We start from the raw sequence: 26085 nt of genomic DNA on the forward strand, positions 1-26085 counted from the left end.
CCTGTAGATTTTGGCAACAGTATTTTGAAGTGAAAAAAAAATACTAAATAGGGAAATTCAAACGGAAGAAATAAAAAAAGAAGAAAGTTGGCATGGCTGAACTATATAGACAGAAATCAGCAAATTCAACTGTATCTTAGATCTAAAGTTTTAGATGCATGCATTATTCCGATATTAACATTTAGGGCACAAACATGGACAATCATAAAAAAGAATATGAACATACTCAGAGTCACTCAACACGCGATGGAAAGAGCAATGCTTGGCAAACAAACACATAAATAAGACAGAAAACCAAAGTCACCGATGTGGTACAAAAATCATTAAAATTGAAATGGGAATACGCTGGACATGTAGCTAGGAGCGATCTAAACAAATGGCACAGAACAATTCTAACCTGGATATCACACCAACACAAAAGACCCAGAGACAGACCTCCTATGAGATGGAGAGATGATCTGAAACGAACTACCGGAAAAAATTGGCTACAAGTAGCGTACAACAAAAGACAATGGAAAGGAAGACTTGAAGAGGCATATGTTCTAGACGATGAAGATGTTTGAAGTGAAGATTCTATACTGGCGTTGAATTATTTTTTCTCTAGTAAGATCCAGAGCAGATCGTCACGAAATTAGCAAGACAAAATAGCTAGAAGAATAGCGTCCATTTGCTCGACGACGGGAGTCTTGTACAACAAAATTTTGGTTATATAATATGTATATTTGATGGACGGGCGATTTAAAATTTTATATTTTGGACTTTGTAATATATACTATTTCTGAGATGGACAAAATGCGTATTTTTAAATTGGACCACCAGCATATTTTACAATGTTTTGTTACAGTTTTGAATAATTGTCAATATTGATCATTACATATCTACATACATACATACATACATAATTACTGTACACCCCCGATTTCTTTCGCTTCTATTCGCGAAAGATTTCTAAATACTATTTCTTTGAAGGATCAGTGCCTTTTGCTTATGTTATCTTTTTATAATTTCTCTCCATTTTTCCTTTCTCTATTTGTTCCATACCATTCTCCTACTCCTGCGTTTTATAAGTCTTCTTCAACTTCTTGCAGCCACTTTGATCTTGGTATTCCTCTTTTCTTTCTTCCTTCTGAATTCCATCCTGTCATGGCATATGTCACTGCTTCACCTCCTGCCCACCAGATGTGACCTAACCATCTAAGTCTACATTGCTATATTTTGGTCAAAATATCTTCTTCCAGTACTTACTTTCCCAATCCCTGCATTTATTCGGCTTCTAACTATATTTATTTTGCTCTATTCTGATTGGTCCCAGTATGGTTCTTATGATATTTCTCTCCACTATTCTTAAGTTTTCTTCATCTTTGTTAGTCAACGACATCAGCGTCATTGTTTCTGAGGCGTATAATAATATTGGTCTAATTATTTTGTTATATATTCTCATCTTGGTTTCCATAGTCAGTATTTTGCTTTTAAGTAGTAATGTTAAGTATTGTTTTATTTGCAAAAATGTGCTGCCAACATTTTTTCTTTTCAAACTCTTAATTCTATATTTTGGTTTTTCTTTTTATTAGTTTTTCCCCAGTCTTAATATTTTTGGCATTTCTTGATTTAAGTCCCATTGTCTCCCCTTTCTCTTTTATTTCTTGTATCATTTCTTTCAATAGGCTTCTATTCTTTCCAATAATAACAAAACATTGATCATTAGATAGTATGCAGAAATTGGAAAAACATTTAATTTAATATAATATTTAAAATTAAAAAAAAAACAAAAAACATAGTAGGTACATGCTAAGCTACTAAGGTATGTACTAAGCTTCGCGCTACTCTACAGCAGGGGTCACCAATTGGCGGACCGCGGTCCGCATCTGGACCGTTGGCTAGTTTTTGGCGGACCGCGATTATAGTGTTTTGCAATTTTGAAAATGTTTGGCCATGAAATTGTGTACTATGTTTAGCTCAACTTATGTGTGCGAAGCAGCTTTTTCAATAATGAGCTTCGTTAAAAATCGGTACCAATCACAGCTAACAGATGAATATCTCAAGTCCCTCATGAGAATCTGTTGCACTAAACTCATTCCAAACTTCAAACAGGTTGTACATTTTTTTACACAGGAAATAGTTTTTTAAACAAATTCAAAATTACCTTTTTGCTCCGAAAGATCTATTTTTAAGATTTTTGGGTAATTTTAAACTAAAAAGGTCTCTTGTTATTTTTCTCAAATGTTGATAGTTTTCGAGTTATAAGTGATTCAAATTCTGAAAAATGCGAAAATACGCATACGCATTTTCGAGGGTTGAAAACTCATGTGTAAGTTATTAGTGTTCAGGTTGATAAGTGCGTAAATTGAAGCTTATACATTCAACTTCAAGATTCTAACGAATATCCGGGCCTTATTTCAATTTAGACCGTTGTTTTTTAATTGTTAATCGGCGCGCGTCACACTTTACGTATATACGTGCGTCTCTGTCGCACGTATACATATTATATACGTACTTATGCGAAAATTCATTAAAATTTTATAATATATTATTAACACAGTTTTTTTAAATATTTTATTTATTAATTCAGTTAATTATTGCCAATGTGCTAATTAAATACGCCAATCATATAGTGCGATACGCACCATAGAGAGCGACGCGCCGCGGCTACTTAAACAATTTAAAACAACGGTCTAAATTGAAGTAAGCCCCGATTAGTCCCCAGAGTCTTAAAATTGAATGTTTAAATTTCAATTTAGATACTTGACGACGTCAAAAATAATATTTTACACATGAGTTTTCAAGCTTCGAAAATCCTTATTTTTGTATATTTTTCAGATTTTAAATCGCTTAAAACTCGAAATCTATCAACTTTTGGGAAAAATGACAAACTATCTTTTTTGTTTAAGATGACCCCATTAATGCTAAAAACATATTTTCGGCGGCAAAAAAGGTGATGTTTTGAATTTGTTAAAAAAATTGTTTTCAAAACAAATAAAAAAAAAACAATTTTTTTCAAAAGTTCGAGCGGCACACTTCTGATTTGTTTAAAGGGGATATTTTTAACAAGAATCCGCAAATATACCGAATTAGAACAATCAGACAGAGGTAGCATTCACTCCGGATCCCGGAAGTTGCATAGGTTTTCGAAACGGACCCCCAGGGAACATAATTGGTGACCCCTGCTCTACAGTATGGCTTACTGTACCACTTTTTTTGTCAAATATCTTTTTTGAGATTATTTTTAAAGGTCGTACTTTTCCCATGCAACTTTTATTTATCGCTATTCTATTTTCATATTGAACTTCCTATTCATTAGCTACATTGTTATCATTCAAAAAGCACAATTACTATCGACCAAACTCTAACAATTTATGAAATTTTTAATTGTTTCTATTTCAGTAGCTCTTTAAAATGTACATTAATGATGTCATCATTAACATTATCTTTTATCAATGAAACTTCGAGCTTATTTTTTTGTTGTAAGGTAGTTAATTTGAAAAGTTTAATATTGCAGTCGGAAATATAGTTTACAATATTTTAATTGCTCTCTATAAGAAGCGATCGTTAACAAAAACAAGGGGGGAATTCATAGAAATAAAGATCTAACGTAATTTGTTGATATTATTTCCCATCGGAAAATTGGAAGTACCCTATCAAGCACATCTCCAGATGGCGAATAGGGGAATGCCTCTTTGATATGGGCGGTACTATAGAAATTAAATGCACGGGTAAATCGAAACGACTACTTCACGGCAGCAAGTAGTCGTTAGTAAAGTACGAGTATTAGAAACGACAAGTCGTTGTGAATCAGACAAATAGTCCAAGTAATGAAGCTTAAAATAGGACAAAACCCCGCAATTTTTACATAATGGATCGATTTGCTTGAAAAGAGAATAAGTAGTGGATAGTTCAAGGATCAAAATCTATATGATGCCGAAAGGCGCTTTTACCACGGGGGTGGTTGCCACCCCACATTGGGGTGGACATTTTTTATCATATTTTGACCACGAAAGTTGGTAAAAACATTCATTCTAAGCAAAAAACGTTCTATACATTTTTTGATAAAATTAATAGTTTTCGATTTATTCGCTATCGAAAGTATTAGTTTTATATCGAAAAAATTAATGTTTTTAATAAGTTTTGTGCTAATAACTCCAAAAGTTTTTGTTTTATCAAAACAACTTTCCTTAACAAAATGTACCTTTTAAAAAAATAAACAAAGCCGTTTTTATTTATTTTTTTAAGACCAATATTAATCGAGCTATACTTTATTATATGTTAGCTCTTCTTCGTCAAATACTAAATATTGTAGTTTCAAAGTCAAAAGACGGAAAAACTATGCATTTTTCGAGGATAACTTATTCAAACTAATTTCAAGTAATTAAAAATATCTATCTCCAGAAATAAAAAAGAGGCTCTAGCTCAAAAATTAAGTTACTTATAATAAAAAGAATGTCAGTTCCTATTTTTTTCAGCGAAAAAGTAATCGGAAGCAACCTCCTAATCACCACCCATAATTAAAATTAGTCATTCACTTTCTTTGGTCTTCTTTATTTATGTATTATTAATAGGTTCTAGAAGTTTGACCGACTTAGAATGAATAGTTATTAAAAAAATGGAGTTAAACGAGAATAACGAATTTTTGTAGTTTGGAAAAAATGGCCTTTTCTTCAGAATAGAAAGATTAGCATCAGAGATACAAAAAATATTTAAATATGAAATTGTAGCATATTTAATTTCCAAGAACCTGGTTTGCAAAAATTTTTTCTACGGCAAAAATTGAGTGAGTATTGACAATTAAAACTTTTACCAACCCTTTTAAAGTCACCTCTTTTAGCGACTGAGGAATTTAACAAGATGTAATATAGATCTTGGCTTATAGATCTTGTAAAAACCTACAAAATTCTTTGTTGCCAAACTTTCTAAGATAAAAAATAAAAAAGTTACGGTTAAAAAATCAATATATTAAAGAAAATAGGAGAAATCCAATTGGAAGCATAATAATGTAAGTTAGCGGTGTTTTTAGTCATTGACCTTATTCATTTTTCTTTATTTATGTATTATTATTGGATCCTAGAAGTTTGACTGGCTTAGAATGATCAGTTTTAAAAAAACTGAAGATAAAAGCGAATAACGAATTTTTGTAGTTAGGTAAAAAATGCCATTTTCTTCAGAATAGAAAGATTAGCATCAGAGATACGAAAAAATGTTTAAATATGAAATTGTACGGTATTTAATTACAAAGAACTTGGTTTAAAAACATTTTTTCTACAGCAAAAATTGAGTGAACTGTAAATGAGTATGCATATCGAAAAACATTGATTTTTCGATATAAAACTAACACTTTCGATAGCGATTAAATCGAAAACTATTAATTTTAATAAAAAAATGTATGGAACATTTTTTGCTTCAAATTAATGTTTTTATCAACTTTTGCGGTCAAAATATAATAAAAAGTTTCCACTCCCGAGATGGGGTGGCAACCACCCCCATGGTAAAAGCGCCTTTCGGCATCATATAGATTTTGATCCTTGGACTATCCACTACTTATTATAAAATTTTTAAGCAAATTCTGTAAAAATTGCGAGGTGAAAAGCTTCGGTTCCTGGACTAAAAAAATGATGCAGTGTTTGCACAGCCGTAGTGAAAACAAGTGGAAACTATATACTCCACTAAGATTAACTCCCTGTTAAGTTTATTATAACGAATACATCACAAATAAAGGCTCTTAGTCTCCAGCAGACCTTCAAGGGTCAAGAATCTTCGCAAGGTATAAAACAATTATTTTTCTGGTTCTTCTTTCCTCTTTATAAGCAATTAGGTTTGTTCATTGGCGGATTGATAACTGCGTATGAAAGGGTGTCACTCAATCTTTTGCGTGGTCATCCGATACTTCTACCGATTGGTGATTTATCTCTTGGCTATTTTGACCACACGAGTTTCCCCTATTCTGCTTGTGTGGTTATTCAATTCTTCTTTCTGTTTATCATCCATTCCTTTCTACTTACGTTACAATTTCTTCTAATATCTTCACTCCACTTTTGATCTATCAGCTTATCTCCTGAAATTCTTCTCTTTAATCTTATATTTGCTGCATCCAGTAGTCTTTGCGTTGTAACTGTGTCGGTTCGTGTTTCTAATGCGTATGCCATTATTGGACTTCTACTGGCTTTATAAATTCTTGATTTCATCTCAGAATAATTAATATATCGGTTTCACCATATCGTCGGTCCGGAATAAAATTGACGTAACTGCAAATTTGTTTAATTCCTGTTTGTTTCGTAATTAACTTCTAAAATACTGTATACAGATGACACAAAAGAGACAGAACTGTAACTATGTGCTGAGCCGCTAGAGGGTAGTTGCGCCGTTATTCAAATACGCAACATTTTAGACCTTGTTTCAGATGAAGAATGACGCAACTGTAAATAGGGTTTAAAATGGGGGGACTAAATTAAGATAATGAAATTGGAACAAATAGGGATGGAAATAAGAGCCATCGCTATAAGAATAAACGGCATAATAAATGTACAACAATAGTTTTTTGTACAGAAAAATTTTCAGATCAAGAATGACGTAACTGTAGATAGGGTTGAAAATAGGGGGATTAAATCGAGATAATGAAATTCGAACCAATGGGGATGAAACTAAAAACCATCATTGTAAAAATAAACGCCATACCGATGTTCCGGACGGTTACTGTTTGTTTAATCACTATTTTAAATATTTTAAAATTTTTAGATCAAGAATGACGCATCTGGAAAAAGAGTTGAAATGGGGGTATTAAATTAAGATAATGAAATTCGAACCATTAGCGTTAAAAATAAAAGCGATCATTGTAACAATAAACACCATACCTATGCTCCTGGACAATTACTCCTCATTTAATCCCTATTTTAAATATTTAAAAATCGTCGTTTTGCTCTCCTGAGAAATATGGCTTTTTGCAGTTACGTCATTTTTATTCTGGACCGGCGATATAGTGTTATTAAGACATGCTGACAGTCTATTTGCTTTTTGTACTTGATCTCTCACTTTTTTGTTCTAATCTCCATAGCTGGACAGTGCCAGTGACATTCCAAGGAAGTTTATTTATATTACTTGTTCAATACTGACGCCATCGATTTCTATTTTACGTTGACTATTTCACTCATCTTAAAATTTTCACATAATCTGACCAATCACAAACCAAAGACAGCTTGTGTTATCGCGAAAACACCAACTGTCTTTCAATTCTGATTGGTCTATTAGCTTCGTGTTTTCAACGACGTAACCATGGATACCGATCGCAAAGCAAAGTTTGACGTTTGCCAAAAAAATTATTGTAGCTGTATACGTCAAAATGAGTCGTTTCGGTGGTACTTCAAACGAAGTTATAAACCAAAACATTGAAGAAAATATACCGAGTAACACAAGAAAATCTAAATCTTATATATGGAGACAATTTATGATGTTCTGTGTGGATCGCAACTACATAGACTGGGCCTTCAACATGCGAAAAATTGATGGTAGTGATTACAAGGAGAGTGTTATTAAAACCATTTGGAACACTACTGCAAAATTGGTACAAGAAAAATATTTCTGTGAGTATTAGAGACATATTGATCCCTTCAAAGATATAACCTTCAAGGAAGGGAGAGCGGCTCGTCATAGTAAGAGAAAATTGTTGCAAACTGTACCCGATAAAAGGAAAATGAGTTCTGTCGCTATGACTTCGGACGAATATAAAAATATGTGCTTACAATGGAACGAAGACACGCCAGAGGGACTCCAAAATAAGTTTTTTCATATAGCTGCCGTAGAATTAGCTTGGAGAGGTAACGAAGCAAGTTTTTCCATGTTACATTTTTTCAAGGAAGAGACTAACAACAAAGGCTGTTTAACAAACAGAATTGCATATAACCCGATATTCTCCAAAACCCGCCAAGGTGGTGATAAAAACTGTGCAGATAATAAATGGCTTACTCAAAATTTGAAGAATCCTGAAATGTGTCCTGTGAGATTATACCGGAAACTTATATCGAAAAGGGAAACTATTACCAATGATAGACATTTTCTGACTGTGAATGGCAAGTGGAATAAATATAATAATAGTAATTGGTACAAGAATTGTCCTATTGGTATTAATACAATATCCAAATGGACAAAAATGTCTGCAGAAAAGATAGGATTAGACACTAAAAAAGTGAAAATAACGAATCACTCTAATCGTGCCACTGCAGTTAGTCAGTTACTACAATCTGGCGTTAGTGAACAACAAGCTATGAAAATTACTGGACATGGAAGTTCGAACTCGATGAAACCGTATTTACATCTTAGTGCCGAACATCATCAGAACATAGTGAATACTTTTAGGAATACTCCAAGTACATCAAGTAATAATAGCAACAATACATTGTATCCACCTAATAACGGTCATACTATTCAAAATTGTTACAATTGCACCGTTTATAATAATTATAGTCGAGAATAATGTATTTTTTTCGTGTACAAATTATTTATTGTTATAGGTAACAAATAATTATAACAAATTATTTATAGTAATAATAAATATTTCATGATTATGACTAATTGTGAATTATTCAAAAAATGGGTAGATTTGGGTTACCTAGATCAAATGTATTATTATTAAATTCCTTCCTCTCATTCTACTGAATTTTTGACCTATCACTTTGTTCGTGAAATAGTCTAATAAAATACCACTCGTGATTTAATTTATCGTATAAGTCTGTCTTTTATTTCTAAACTCAACTGAGTTGCTTAAAGAAAACACCACTCGTCCTACGGACTCGTGGTGTTTTCAAGCAACTCAGTTTCGTTTAGAAGTAAATCGACAGACTTATCGCGAAAATTGAATCACTAGTGGTATTACTATTGAAAATTTAACCTGTCAAATTTGAAGACTATGGTGTAAAGCTTGTTAAATTAAGAAAAATAACAAAAATCACTCCATCTGTGATAAATAATCAACTAGTCTATTATTATTTATTGTTTAAACTATTATGTTTTTCTATCTGCGATTGTTACCTATAAGAATGTTATTTTTCTTTTAAACCTTATTCAATATATTGTGCAGGAATAAAACAGTTCCAATTACTTTTGTTTTTAATTTAAATTGCAAATATACAATCTTTATTTCTCTAACTCCGAATTTTTTGACGCGAATCTCAGATAGCTCTATCCTAGCCCTCATTTAAATACTCTAATTTTTCGATATAGAGTTAGCAAAAGCCCCATTAGAAAATTAGAAACTGTTTCAATAGGCACTTTATATTCAAATGAAGAGACTCGAAAGGGGACGTTTAAACGACAATTTCGGGGAATTAAACACAAGCTGACCAGCAAGGATTAAGAGATTAAAAAGTTAAAATTTATAGGATACAACCCTCGCAACCCTTTGAATTCGAACTGAAGGGAATAATAACTTGATGCGAAGATGTTTGTTGAATTTAAATCTGGATCAAACACATATGTAGAATGAATATATGGCTCAGTGCTGGTATACAGTCATAAAATAAACAAATACTTAAAAAAAACTAAGTTTTCAATCTAATAGCACATAAAACAACATCCAAAAATGTCATTCTACATCCTATCAGACTGAAAACAATGGGAACCTTCTTTGGTAACACCTCCGAGGCTTCTATAATTTGCAAGCCATAACGGATGCTGAGACTAAGGAAGATGAGGGAATTTTACAATTTATAATTCACGTCCCATCTGCTCAGCGCGGTAAAGTTCCAACGAGAATGGTTCCCTTCGTACTCCAATGGGAGTAAACATAAATCAAAAATGAATAACCGTTTTCAATTTCGTTGCAACACGAAACTACAGCCGCATCATTATTCCAGTTCAATCAGAGAGTGCAGCAAGCACCTCTACCGGTTTCGAAACTTATTAGTCTCTCATCAGGAGGCACTTATGCTGCTCTCTCTGACCCAACTAGGACAACCCCGGCGTGCAGTCACGGATTGCAACGAACGAAATGGCAGGGATGCCCTAGCGGCAACTGCTATCAAAAAACTAAGTTTTCAATCTAATAGCACATAAAACAACATCCAAAAATGTTATTCTACATCTTATCAGACTGAAAACAATAGGAACCTTCTCTGGTAACACCTCCGAGGCTTCTACAATTTGCAAGCCATAACGGATGCTGAGACTAAGGAAGATGAGGGAATTTTACAATTTATAATTCACGTCCCATCTGCTCAGTGCGGTAAAGTTTTAACGAGAATGGTTCTCTTCGTATTCCAATGGGAGTAAACATAAATCAAAAATGAATAACCATTTTCAATTTCGTTGCAACACGAAACTACAGCCGCATCATTATTTCAGTTCAATCAGAGAGTGCAGCAAGCACCTCTACCGGTTTCGAAACTCGTTACCTGTGATAAGTACCTAACAATAATTTTTTGGTTATCAAGGCAGAGAATTAACTAAAAGTATAGTAAAGTAGTGAGAAAGACTAAAACTAGACTCTGTGTATAAGAATGTGTGGTAGGAGGATACATGAGCGACGCTGCCTGTTTAACATCTGGATATAAAGTTATGACGTTTTAAATAAGAATGGCGTACTTTTTATGCTTTAGCGACAGTGGAGGATCCAGCATCATTAAGAGGGGGGTGCCAATTGGCTAAATTTCTATAAAAATAAATGAATATTTTAATAATCTTTGAATATAATATCACTTGGTGTGAGAGGGGGGGAGGTGATCACCCCCATCACCCCTCCCTGGATCCGCCACTGCTTAGCGACCACCTAAGGGTAAATATTGTGCTATTAAGGTAGCATTAATGCAATACAATGCGTGTAGGTGGCGAAAATATGCAAAAATTGATTTTGGGCGACCACTGTGGCTTTGGGGCGCAAAGATTGTAAAATGTGCATAAGTCATAATTTGAAGGTTACACTGTGTTGTTTTATTTAACATAAGTACTATATCAATAAAACGAACAGATGACGAAAATAAAAACAAAAACTGGAGCCCGCCAAAGCATGGATGAGGTTTACGGCGCCACTGTGCCGTAACGGTTGCTTATACGAAAAAAATGAATAAGACCTAATTTTTAGAGTAAATAGTGGTCTTTAACCCTGTATAAGTTTTGTTTAAAAATAATGCATAGGTAATGAGAAAATCGTAAAAACATGATCGCCAAGGGACAGGGGTAGTTTCTGCAGTATATTTTCAAGGATAGGGGTGGTTTCCGCAGGGATGTTGCAATAACCATATATTTTTTAAAAGCGCTATTGATGAAGCATATGCCCATATGGATCAAAAAGCAAAAACAAAAAAAAAATTTCAACCCCCATTTTATTTATTTTTTTTTTGGCTACAGGGCTTGCACTAGGAAATCGCTTTTGGTATCCATGCATGAGTAATAATAACGTGCACAAAATGATATATGAAGCATATTAATAAAGGGCATTGTGTGTGAAGGATTCCAAGAAAATCACTTTATTTACTAATTCTTCTTTTTTTGGGGTGGTTCCGAGGAAAAATGGCGGTGCATTATACAAACTTGTAAATAGCACCAGTAGATGGGTAATCGCTGAAAGTCTTTTTACTCTAGCATAAACGGTTCAGATAGTATAAAAAGGGGTTTTTTAAAATGTAACACACTGTAATTAAAAATAGAGCAATTACCCTTAAGTGAAACCTATACCAAAAAATCAGTCACTTATTTGTGAATAATTACCGCAGGATTTCTTCTTAATTCCCGAACAGTTAGGGAAAAATATATTTTTTAAAAAACATCTTTTTTAAAAACTTGTCATCTTTGGGGCGCCACCCCCGCTAAACGGTGGATGATAGACATATGCTGTCGGGAAATAAATCGTAGAAAATATAGTCCTCTTTATATTTCTATAAAAAAAAATTTTGTAAAAGGTACAGAAAGGGCTACGTTCCGCAAAAACCACAAATTACCCCCCTTTAAAGAGGTGAAAAGGGGGGTTCCGGGGCGAAGTTTTTTCAGAAAAAGTTAGTCTTATAATAAGCACCCCTTGATATAACAGAAAAAAAAATAAAACCGGACTTGTGTCCATTTTTGCAAGGTTCAACCTCTGTTTCCTACACTACACGGCGTCAGGAATTTTTTTAAATAAACATTAATTTATTGGTGCTACGCGCAGGACAGCGGATAGTTTGCTCTGATTGGGCATTCCAATGACCTTTGATAATGATTGATACATTTTAATTTTTATTACATTTCGATATAAATAAATAAATTTGTTTATTGCACCATAAAAACACATACTCTGTCCTTTGAAATAACACTTTTTTTAGCAAAAACTTTCTTTGTTCATAATATATTTTAACTTAGAGAATAAAAGTTATTATTTTTAGACATATGCAATTGTTTAAACAATATTTCACAAATCATAATAAAATTAGTTTGATTTTTGTAGAATTAAAATATTAAAATACAACAAAATATAGAGTAAGAAAATAATATATTAGATAAAGATTGCAAAACATTTTGGTGGAAATCAACTTGTGTGAATCGAACACCGCTGTCCTGCGCGTAGCACCAAAAATTAATGTTTATTTTAAAAATTTCCTGACGCCGTGGTAGATAATCGATTTTAATTTTGAAAATTGCAAATGAAAGGTACAATACACTTCTATACGCAAAAAAGAAATTCAAATTGCTATCTGCTTTATTTTCAGTCCTGCAATATTTTGAAAGAATGAATTTTGTTGCGAAAGCTGGATTGCAAAATTTATTTTGCAAAATCTATTAAACCGATCTTAATGAAATTTACAGTATTGTTTTACTATATCATAAAGTTTTTCTGGGTAAAATATGAAGGATCTAAGTGTAGCACAAATGGTTGAAAAACGTAAAACGTGAATATGTACTTGTTTTTGTATGGTTTTTTCGCAATTATTGCTATTTTGCCACAAAGGTGACTATTTTTTAAATTATTAACCAATTTCATATTGTAGTAAATTTAATTACGCAACTTTTATGTTAGTACAACTTTTCTCAGAAATGAATACTTTTAAAGTTATAATCAAAAAACGAAGAAAAAATCGAATTTTTCGTTCATATTTTGACATTTTGATTATTTAAACAATGTTCCGAACCATCTTGAGTGGGAGGATGATAAACTCAAATATTATTATTTGAGTTATTTTCAAGCAATTTCCGCAAAAAAATTTGAGTCACACCTCTCAGCGTCCATCTCAAAACAGATGCGCCTTGGACTATATGGAAAAGTTTAGAACATTGACTGTATCGACATTTTCTGAATTCGAGCCCTCGAGTCAGCTCGATCGTGTATTTATATTATTATTATTCGGTCTAATATAATGGCGCAACTGAAGCCATCTTGTTCGTCTTTAGTACCCATCTTTAGCAATATTACAATCGCAGGAAACAGGTTTGTGACCACGGAACATCACTCTGGATGCCTTTTACAGCTCATTATCATAAAATGGCTTGTTCATGTTTTGCTGCGAATGCGTATTAAAATCGAGAAAAATACTGTTACAAGCAATACGAGAAAAACATGCAGCTTTTTACAAAAAGAATTAAGCTGGGTTGGGTTATGTCGCGCATGATAAAAAAAGCCTGCAATAAAGATTAAGATATACAAGGTGTTTCAGAACCGTTCATTTTTTTTATTTTCAATTTCACTTTAAGAATATAATGATATTACAATTGATATTAACACCTGATATGGAAAACCTGTCACTTCACTTAAATAGTTTTCAACTGTGGCTTTAATGACCCATAGAAAAGTCCCTTGAAGAAAAAAAAAAGAAGTTTTACAATTCTAGAATATTCTAGACGTCATCGAAAAATCCCGAAATATCTAGTGATGTCTGGAACGTCAGAAAATGTATATAAACACAATTTTTGAAGTTTATAGTTGTCACTCTGTTAACAAGTATATAGTTGTCAGTTGGTGTACAAATAAATAATTGGTTTTAAAGAAGTGTAGCATTGGTTACAAGTACAACGCAGCGGTGGGACTGTTTTGCATTGGTTGTATTTGTTTTTAAAAATGAAGGAAGAGGAAGAAAAACGTAATTAGAAGCGTTGACAATAAGAGAAAGAGGAAAAGGAGAAGAGTAGACAAGAGGAGGAAGAGAAGGAGAGGCGTAGAAAAGTAGAGATAGAAATACTAAATTAGTTTATATCAAATTCACAAAAATCAAAATACTAAATAGTAGAATATTACAAAAAGCCGAATTACTAGTAGGTATAATAGACAACAGTAGCTAGTAGAAAAATCTCCAATTTAAGATTTGCTGATGACACTACACTTATAGCAGCAAATGAGCAAGAAATGTTTGATCTGCGAAAAGTTGAGTACGAAAGCAATAAAGTTGGTCTGAAAATCAATAAAGCTAAGACAAAAATAATGGTGGTCGACAGATTTGACACTATTCAACTGACTAACATATTACAGGAATACCAGTTAGTAAACACCTTTGTCTATCTCGGGTCTAGTATAACTAACGATGGTAACTGTGAAGCAGAAGTTCGGAGACGTATTGGTATGGCAAAAAATGCGATGAGTCGCCTAACTAAACTTTGGAAAGACAGATCTCTCTCTCAAAATATCAAGGTGAGACTGGTGAATGCCCTTGTATTCTCAATATTTCTATACGGAGCAGAGACTTGGACTCTTCGCGCATGCGAGCGCAAAAAAATTGATGCCTTTGAGATGTGGTGCTGGAGAAGAATGCTGCGCATACCTTGCACAGCTCATGGGACAAACGTTTCCATTCTAAACCAACTCAATATTAAAAAAAGGCTGTCCACAATATGTCTGCAACGAATTCTGCAATTCTTTGGTCACGTGGTTCGCAGAGGTGACGACAGTTTGGAGAGAATAATTGTTTCTGGAAACGTTCCGGGGAGAAGATCAAGAGGACGATCACCAACTAGATGGTCTGACCAAATAAAGCATTCAGCTGGAAACTCATTCTGCGAAGCTCTTAGAGCAGCTGAAGATAGAGACCAATGGAGAAACATTGTTAGGAATATTGGAAGAAATCACGATCCTCAGTAATGGGGAAACGACAGGAGAGAGAGATAATAGACAAATAAAAAGAACAACAAAATGATTTAAAACAACAATAAAAAGATTTAAAATCAAATTAGAAAGACAAATAGTTGACTTAGAAAGAAAAATTAAAACCCAACCTGTGGGACCCGAACCTGGGATTGGGGTGCCCTTCAGTAATGGTCGGGGTTATCTCAAGGAGCTTAGGTTCCAGGACTTCTGGGCTAGTTGTGGAGGTTTGAAACAGGCTATGCTCCACATAGTGGGGCCATACAAAAAACTCACATCTCAACTGCTTCTTCTAGACTCTAGATGACCGTAGAAGCTGCTCCCTGGTGGTCAGTACGCTCACCGGCCACTGTAGACTCTGGCGGCGCCTTCATCTGCTTGGATTGGCGGATGACCCACGGTGCCGCCTATGTGATGAGGAGGAGGAAACCTCCTCACATGTCCTCAGAGGTAGCAGATCTTGGGATCGACTTTTATGTTACCGAACCAGGTGAGGAAGTTACCTTTGAAGAGACATGTGGCTTTATGTGAGGCCATGAGGTTGCTGAACGATTAGACTTTTGGGACGGCATTGACAGGAGGAGCTCAGATTTGCAGCCTCCGCTGATTCTGATAGACACGGGAGCTCCAGACACACATGTAGCCTGGCCCACAGAACCGCCGAAAACCAGATTCTTATAGACCTGGTCTGTAGGGTAAAGGTGATACAATGGACCCGTCGTAAGAGGTCTAAGCGTCTGAAGGGCTTGCAAATGAGCCCTGCCCCCATACCGGATTTCCCGAGGTTTCTCCCCCTTTCAAATATGGTTGCAGAAATGCTAAATATTCAGCAAAATAATAACTTTTCTTTGAGTTTTGGCTAGCCCCAGTTATTGGTGGTTTCAGTGAATGCATAATAATATAAAATATGTTGTGATGTTCTTCCATTGCATTGCCCTCGACAGTTTTTTTATGAAACAAAATCAACGTTTTAACTATAGTAAATTTTAAACAAATTTATTGGATTTCCATCAATTATTCTATAATAATGTCTTTGAAATGTATTTCAACACAATAGTCTATCCCTTCAGCGGAAATTTGTACATACATTTACTTTTATTTTATTTTCCATTACCGACATATGTAAAAAATCTTCCCCTATTTGAACGATCGACGTTCTGTAAATAATGAAAAACCTCATCAGAGACTATTTTCCGTCGATTTTCTACTAGTTTTCATTTTAAATATTTAACGAAGATGCGTGTTACGTCAAACTGACATAAAACCACAGCACGTGTTGATATTTCGGTTGAATTCTTCATGAGTGCGATTGATTTTAAAACGCGGGGTCGGATGTACGATTCAAATTCCAGATCTGAATCGGTTGGAAGTTTACAACTGACAAAGGCAACGCGAAAATAAAAACATCGAAATTATTATTATTATAAACATATTTTAGAAAATTATAGAATTTTTCATTAAATTTTTCTATTAAACACCTAAGCTATGTTTATACTACTGAAATCTGGCCACAGTTGACCAATTATCAATTCTTCTTTGACTTAAATTACTAAATCATACAGAAATTCTAAGTAACAAGTATGTACTATAGTATAGCTACACCGAGAGAAAAAAAATCTTGACACAAAGAAACTTTATTAATATTTAAGAAAGATCGACTTGGCATATTGCCTAAGAAATATATCTTTGTATGTAAGATATAATTTTCTGAAATATTTCACATAAATTCTACTATAGCCAAAGAAATATATCTTAAACATGATTGAACTATCACTTTCTGGCCAACTTCAAACCCATTTATCAGAAAGAAATTACACTTGATGTTAATTAATTTTATTAGTCATAAAAATATATTTTCTACACATTACAAAACTATTCTTTCTGAGCAATAATATTTCTTAGTAAGGAATATTATTATTTTACTATTAATAATTTATGTATTTAATGTTAAGAAATACATTTCGCAGAGATAAACGTATATTTAGAGTTAAGTTAATATTTCTTGAAAATAAAGTGATATTACATACGGCGAAATAAATCATTGCGTTAAGGTAAAATCATTATTTATTAATAAAACAAGATATAAAACGTTATTATTACATAAAAATATTTTCTCCACTCTTAAACCACTGGCTTCTACACAACAATAAAAGGACGGAGAGGCAAATCCAACTTCCTCAAAATTTCCATCTTTTGTTAATAGAACTTTGTATGTCAGCAATTCACTAAAACAAAATCGTTATGTAGAAAGAGTAAACTTACTTTAATAAAATTATTTTTATAAAGATATAGACATTTATTTTGACAAATTTAGAAAATACAAAAAAAAATACACGGCCCCACATAATAACTATTAATACTAATAATAATCAATTATATTTAGTTCAAACATGGCATTATTTAACCTACACATCTTTGTTTATTTTTTTCTTTTTGTTAATGAAATATTAATTATTTATCTGTATAATAATAAGTCACACAATAAACATTGTTTAGCTAAAACAAGAGGGAAAATACAACTAATGTAAAACATTGAAGCAGACATAATAATATGTAATTTTCTTAATTTTTATAATCTAAAAGAGACAGCATACCTAATCATTAAGAAATTTTATTACGGGAAAGTATTATTAGTTTACATCTAAGTCATTTAATATATATTAACTAATTCACGGTTTTCGGCAATAACATTTCTTAACCATAAACATATATTTCTTTTAGACTAACTGATTTCTTTATCTCAAATAAATTAACAGAACACATCCTCAGCATTGCACCCGCCATGTTTGATATATCGTTGTATTGTATATTTTTATAGAAGACGATACATTCAAGAAACCTATTATAGTTGATACATAAGTATACAAATTTTTAAAAAGGTACTTACATGTATGAAGTTCTACCATTTCTGGAAGGCCTTGCAATTGGTTAATAACTCCTTTCTTAATATTGTTCTGAAGCTATATATTATATCATTTTGTCCCAGCTTTAAATTGTGGCATATTTCCCAGTTAGAATAATAAGCTCCTTTATTTCAGAGTCGTCCATCATTATACCTATTAAAAAGCATATAAAATATACTATTATGTTTCTCTTTTAACCATTCGGATACGCAACAATTTTATTATTACATCTTAAATTACTCAATTTACTTTTATTTAATACCTATATATGTACGTACCTTCAAAATATCCGTTAATTTTTAAAGAACACTGATAAATCCAAAATCCATCTATATGAACATAAACATATCACGCCATCTTGACAAACACTGACGACTAAATCATAAATAGTTAATCTGCGCAATTCTTTTGTGGAAGAAAATCTCTTTGCAAGTAACATTTCGGCATTAATGACAAAGTTTTTATTTTATAACCACAGTTACTACAGAGGGTATTTCTGAAGAATTATTTCTTGTGGTTTAAAATATTTATTTGATTGCAAGAAAATTTCTTGTTCACAAATATAAATATGGATTAACTTAACATTATATTTTTTATACTGCAAAATATTTGTAGTTTTCAATTTAAGAAATAAAAACTTTAGGATAAGAAAATTAAATGTAACCATTAATGCATTTCTTAGTATTGAAGAAATTATCTGTAAGAAATTATTGAGTTGTGTTTAAAAAACTCGTTTCTTTATATGTGAACCGGTATGTTTAAGTTAATAGGATATGTTAACTTTTAAGAAATATTGCTCAAACAAATCGGTGTTTTAGGAGAAAAGAAATTGTTCTCTCGATGTACCACACACCCCAGCACTGCTCTGATTTTACACTACTTAACACTTTACACTAACTCAAATGGTTTTCTTCGTTTAAGTCTTCTTATTTCTAACCCAGTATTATCGATTAACTGGATGGCCTCGATGTTTACAGGACTATGGAGCTGTTGTTCGTGACTACCTGACATCTTGACAACTTTATCTACATCTTCCATCTCAAGATCGTTTTGGAGGTCGACATTTCTGATATACCAAGGAGCATTAACGATGTCCCTTAACACTATATTCTGAAATCTCTGGATGATCTGGATATTACTTGTATTGGCACAGGCCCAGAGTTGGCAACCATATACGTTCATACTGGTCTCAGTATTTGTTTGTATCTGTAGTATTTTGTATTTTGTTCTGTATGGACAATGGAGTTTCTTTCCATCAGCCGATACATTTTTTTGTAAAACGGATACCAAGTTCTTCCCTTTTCTTTTGAATATGAACTTTCCAGCGAAAGTCTTGCATCAAGTGTGATACCTAAGTATTTTGAAGAAGATACATATGGTATTTGTGCATCGTTTATTCTAATTGAAATGCTTTTGGATGTTTTTATTTGTAAAATTAACGTGAATTGATCTAGATCCATTTAATTTGATTTTCCATTTTTTAGTCCAATTATGGATTTTATTTATTGAAAACTGTAATTTTTCTACTGCTTCTTCGCTGGTTCACCTATCATTTACTACTAGGATAGCAGTGTCATCTGCAAATGTGACTATATTATCATTCTCTAGTTCAAGTATGTCGTATGTAGTATGTGTGTAACAGGTAAAGGACCGGACCTAATACTGATTATATTGCCGCCGTATCTTCTAGGTATCAATTTATAAATGACTTTCTTCACAATGCATATCGCCGTAACTATCAGAATACAATTAACGTTTTATTTTTAAAAATTGTTTTAAAATCCAGCGAACAACTGTATAATTTGCTACCCAAATTGTAATTTTGAAGCCAGTCATTCTCAAAATAAATTATTTACAGGGCATAACGCGTTTGCTACAGAACGTTTTGCTCATTTCTCGAAATTATTGTGTTTTGCACTATTGAACTAGGTGTGCGATATACCCGTGTTGAGCTGCCCCCCCCCCCCCCCCACCCCACTTGCAAAAATTAAAAAACTCTCATATTCCGCAAATTAAAAATTTTGCGCTCGTTCCACTGAGCAGGAATTTAATACTTTAGTGAGGGGGGGCTGAGTCAGCGATTCATACAGAAATCAAAAACAAGTAAAATATTTGCTAATAAAGTAAAATTATTTAAAATATGATTTAAAAAAACTCAAAATTTTTCAGATTTTCGTAAATCATTTGCTTTTGATAATAACTCCAACAATACTCGATACACGTTAAAAATAATAGATAACGAAATTTGAGTTTCTTTTTATTAGCATAGATTTTACTTGTCTTTTGATTTCTGTATGAATCAAAATAACGAAGACAGAAACGTTTAAGTCTAAATTTTACTACGAGAACAATGTAACAGGAGCCCTTTACTATATTATCCTAATAAAATAAAGTATTTGAAAGATTAAATGCAATACAGTTTTAGAGCTCTTGAAATTACCTTTCAAATAGTTGGATGTGTCTGATATCACAAAAATTAACAGAGTTATTAAAAAAAATCATTTTTTTGGAAAAATTTTTGGAGTGTAAATTTTGATGCTATCCACTCTTTCTGGAGCTCATTTTGATAGGTATTTCTAAGTACTTTCACAAGTATTTAGTAAGTGTTACATAAGATGCATCTCTTTCCAGTTATTTAACCCGGCACCTGCCACGTGAGGTGCTACCAGCACCCCGTAACACATTTTTATCAAATATTTGGTATTTCAAGTTTGGTAACCGAGCTGTGCGTCATAGTAGCTTTCTATAATATTATATAGCATATATGTGTTAGTGTTTGAAGTGGTTATTTAGTGTCATTCTGAACTTATAGCTCTAAAGTCGAATTGGGGTGTCATCATCTGGCACTTTAAGTTTCAAATTTTTTTTTGTATTTTTGATAAACAGGTCAAATTTACATTTTTTATTGAAATAACTGATTTAAATTATTAATATAGACTCTATACTCACTAAATCTTAATTTTTTTAGATATTTTACTTGACTTCATTTATTATGGCTTGGTACTCGCTAATTTGCTTATAACACCTTTTTCATTTTATTTTCCCACTTTTATAACATATTAGTGGCTAATAAGTTAATAAAACATGTTTATTTATATTCTTGTGTTACTCAACACATTATTTTGTCTTTTAAACAAGTAGATCACAGAAAATTTTTAAGGGGTGATGTGAGCACCCCACGTGGCAGTTGGCGCCTTGAAAAGCCACGTGGCAGGTGCCGGGTTAAGCTTGAATCCTTAGATTTGAATAGTCGCAGAAAAAATATACATTTAATTACCTATAACTTACTTTAAATTAACATTATTTTTAAATAAGCAATTTATTATATTTTTTATTAGCTTCAATTTTAGCGATGAAAACTTTTTTGTAAAAACTTACAGTTTTTGAGTTATTTATGAGAAATCGCTTTAAAGCATGCATTTTCTTTCACAAAAATTAAAATATTTGATCTTAATAACTCAGAAGTATTGATTTATTTTAATAACATTATATAACAAATTTTGCTTAGAATTTGTCCCTCTCTCTATTTGTGGGGATATTTTTAATAAAGTAATTTTAACCCCGAGAAGGGGTGACATATACCCCAGGCTAAAACCGCAAGTTGTTATTGTTAATTTTGTTTATTGAGATATCCTCTATCCGCTCACCAATTTTCGTAAAATGAATGGAGATTTACCGAAATCGAAGGTCATAGTTGATTTTTACCTTCAGTGACTGCACTATAGAAAGAAAATTGCAATTCAATAATTGAGATGCGTATATTTTGCGAGCTCATAAATTATTAAACGATATGTAGTCGTCAAATAATTAATTTAAATTATTTTAAGTACAACTCTCTTAAGCCTGGAATATGGGATGGTTTTCTTGCGAAGGGGTTGTAGCTCAATAGTCGAAATGTGCGTGATTTAAGAGTTTATTCTTAGAATAAAAGCTGTACGAATTAAACTATTATTAACTTTTTTGTAAAATCCTACAGTTATTCAGTGATTTACGAAAAACCGCTTCAAAACATGCATTTTTTTCACGAATAATAATTAAAATCTGTGATCTTTAATAACTTAAAAAGCATTGACTTATTTTAATAACTTTATATAACAAATGTTGCTTATAATTTGTCCTTTTATTGATTTGTACAATTATTTTTTATAAAATAATTTTCATCCCCGAGAAGGGGCGGTATCCACCCTCAGGGTAAAGGCGCAAGGTGGCACCATGTCACCTTTATTTCTTGAGGTATCCTCTAACCACTGACCAATTTTCGTGAAAATCGATGAAGGTTCATCGAAATTGAAGGTAATCGTTGACTTTTACCTTCAGTGACTGCACTATACAAAATAAATTGCAATTTACTGATCTAAATGCGCGTAATTTGGGAGTTCATAAATTATTAAATGATATGTAGTCGCCAAATAATTAATTTAATGCATTTTAAGTACAACTCTCTCTTATGCCGGGAAGACGGGGTAGTTTTCTTGCGAAGGGGTTGTAGCTCAATAATCGAAATGCACGTGATTTAGTAGTTCATTCTTAGAATATATAAGCTATAGGAATTATATCCGCAATACGATATATTTTAAGTTTTCTCAGCATTTTTCTCTTAAGTTAAATCAATTAAAGGGTTGTTTGGGAGTGAAGGGGATGAGCTCAAAAATCGAAACTATATCATTTTAAGAGCTCATAAATAGCTCGTAATTCTGCAGCAAAAATCGATTCAATATTCCTATTTTTAACTAGTGGGGGGCTGACTCAGCCCCCCCCCCCCCCACTAAAATATTAAATTCCTGCTCAGTGGAACAAGCTCAAAATTTTTAATTTGCGGAATATGAGAGCTCATAAATAGCTCATAAATCAGGGCTATTTGTTTTTTAATTTTTGCAAGTGGGGGGGGCAGCTCAACACGGGTGTGCTATATGTCCTTAGAAAGATTCTATCCACTTTAAACTTTTAAACTAAACAAATTCACCATAAAACTCCACGCTAGCCCTGATAAAACAATAAGAGAACAAAGCACCCCACCCTCTTATCTATGAAACAAAATATAAAATAAAATGACCTGAACAACTAACGTCAAACAGGTACCTAAGAATAACACTGTGCACATGGCGCGCGCTGGGGTATACGACTAGTAACGTCAGAAGCGTTTCCTTGAAATTTAAAATAATGCTATATTTCTAATGAAGTTTTTTCATAGACAGGCTTTTTTAATTTTCTTAATATTTTAGACAATTATTCCTAGGATGTTTCTTCATCGTTTAAAATGACTATTAAATTTTTTGTGAACATCCCTATAGGCGCTCTTCACCCTTAGTACTGGTTTTCTTTGGACTCTTATCATCATTTTCATGTTATTACTTTCTCATAGAACTAGTTCTAAATACATCTTACTTCTTTATGAACTGGGTTACTTGGAACCAGTTACTTGGCCTCTTTTTTTGTATTTTAACCCCTTCTAGGTTGAATTTCATAAAGTCCCTGTGACTTTTTTCTTTTAGCGTAACTACCATTGTCTTCTCCTTAAGAATAATAATTGTTATTACGATAAATCTAAATCATTTAAAGCTGTCTATTATTTATTGCCTAATTTCTATTTTTACACCTAGATACTTAAATCTCTCTAATTTTTGGAATACATACCTATAGGCGTTATCTTTATATATTATCTGTTAAAATTTTTCTTTGAGATTGGCATATAGGTACGTCGTCTTTTCTTCATTTATTCTTAGTTCTCTAATTTTTGTTTTTAGGAGAATCATCAGTACGAATTCTAATCTTTTTTGTCTCTTGCGGCTACTATATTACCATGTCGTCAGTATACTCTATGATTTGTGTAACCCTTTGTATGAGCATCTTTTTCATTGCAGTTGTTGTTTTAAACGGTCCACCCATTGATAGGCTAAAAAGTGTAGTGGATAGGCTGTCACCTTGTCGAACTCCTATTTCTATATTGACAGTGACAGTTTCTGTTTTTCCTAGTCTATTATAGCTCCTGCTACCTACATAATTGCCCACTGTCATTTTCGTAAATCTAATCCGTTTTGCTGGTCTATTCATGTTTTGGACAGTCTATTCATGGACAGATAGGGTGAGAAACGAGAAAGTCTTCTTCTTCGTGCGAAAAGATTTCTCCTGTTTGTCTGCCTCTTATTCTGTTTCAGTTGTTGTTGTCTGTACATTGTCTTTCTACCTTTTTGGCGGCCTTCCAACGGGCCTTCTGCTATACGGCTTGTTGTTTTTACAGATGTTCGCTAATCTATCTGGTCTCATTCGGTTTACATCTTACATGTTCTTTTCAATTTTTTCCGGTATTTTTATCCACCTGTTAATATTTAGAATTTTGCATTGTTCGCGTATACTTCTGTTGCTTTTTCTGTCTCTTAATGATATGCCCGCTATTGATCTTAATACATACTTTCATTTCGATATTGCTGATTTGTTGTTTCGTCTTTCTTGTATCAGTCCTTGTCTCCGCTGCATATGTTGCATGATTGGTATACTGCATGATTGATCTTACTGTTGTCTTGTATACTTTTATTTTGCTTTCCGTGGTCAGATATTTGTTTCTCCATATGGTTTACTTGCCAACGCACTATAGGTGCACGTCACCATAAGAAGATTCATGTTTTACAATATTTCCAAGTAAATTTTTATCTTTGAAAACCTTTAAAATCCCCGTTACCTTTGTTGCCAGAAAATTCTCTACGAACTTTAAAAACCACGAGGTAAAATATTTGCAATGCCAGGCATCGCCAACTCTGATCGATGCCTAAACATCGCAGTAGGCCCCTCGATAAAATCCAATTCAATTGTTTTCATTATAAACATACGGTCTATGCAAAAACACGGTTTGAATTGTAAATGGCGGGTGTTACGAGTAGAAAAGAGGAAAGAAAACAAATATGGCGATTGAAAGTGGTTAAAGGATGTTAAATTGTTGGTAGACTTATTGACTTATATATCAGGGGATGTCTTTGAATGGGTTAGGGGAGCTTTAAACGAATATTATTATTGTGTGTGTTCACACTTTTAATATAACAACTATTGCAGAAGACCATTTGTTTGTACATTTTCATAATAAGAGTTTGAAGATATTGTTGATTCTATTAACGCTTATTATAAAAACAAATTTTATGAATAAAATCATAAAAACTACAATTTAATGACTTTTTTAAATTCTATCAATGCACGGCAGATATTTCAGTATAAATAGGTTTTCTTCATAATGAAGACTATACCACAAAATATCTCTACGTTATTTTCTGCTAGATATTTGGTAAAGAGGTTATGAAACGGTTTTCTTGTGACATGTTTACTTTAAATGTCATTTTATGTGGAATTAAATTACAATCATAATAATGTATTCGTACCATATAGCTCAAGACAGGCCAATGTGGAAAACGCAAGGGGAGGCCTACGTCCAGGACTGGACAAGAAGAGGCTGCTAAAGAAGGTATTTTGATCATAGGCTTACATGGAATGCTCCTATACTAAAAGCCACACAGAAAGCTACTTTGTCTTTGAGCATATGTAGAAGATTTTACGATAAGAATTGGTGACTCAACCAAGGGTTTTTAGACCAATGATAGCCTATGGGTCTGTTACGTGGTGGGCCCAGCATAGTACTGACTATCGAAGGCTAATCGAGGAGCTAAAAGCAAATATTGTAATGAGGCAACCCAACGATATAGCTACGAGATAGCTTTGACATTAAATTTAAAATTAATGTACTAGGCAGGTAAAACTGGAAATAAGGTATATCCATACAAGTCGAAGTTACCTGGTACAGTAATAGGTCAAATAGATGGGAGGACGTAGGAGTCAGTATAGTAGGGACAAAGCAAGGGATACATTTCTCGGTAGGTGTATCTGATAATGTCATAATTTTCCAGGCGGAAATATCATCAATCCATCACTGAACCTACCGTTCAATTGCCATATTCACAGATAGCCAGTCAGTGCTTAAGGCACTTAATTCTATAGAGGCCGGTTTTAAGCTAGTATGGGGATATGTGGGTGCCCTAAATAAACTAGGAGAGCAGCTTGGGTTCTGGATATGAGGGTCACAAGGACAATGAAAAACCTAATGAAATATGAAATGGCTAAACAAGGCTCATTAATTCAATTAGTTGAACAGGAACCCTTCTGCGACGTTGCGAAAGCAGTAACAAG

This window comes from Diabrotica virgifera, chromosome 6, assembly GCF_917563875.1.
Source record: "Diabrotica virgifera virgifera chromosome 6, PGI_DIABVI_V3a".
In the NCBI taxonomy this organism is placed as follows: Eukaryota; Metazoa; Arthropoda; class Insecta; order Coleoptera; family Chrysomelidae; genus Diabrotica; species Diabrotica virgifera.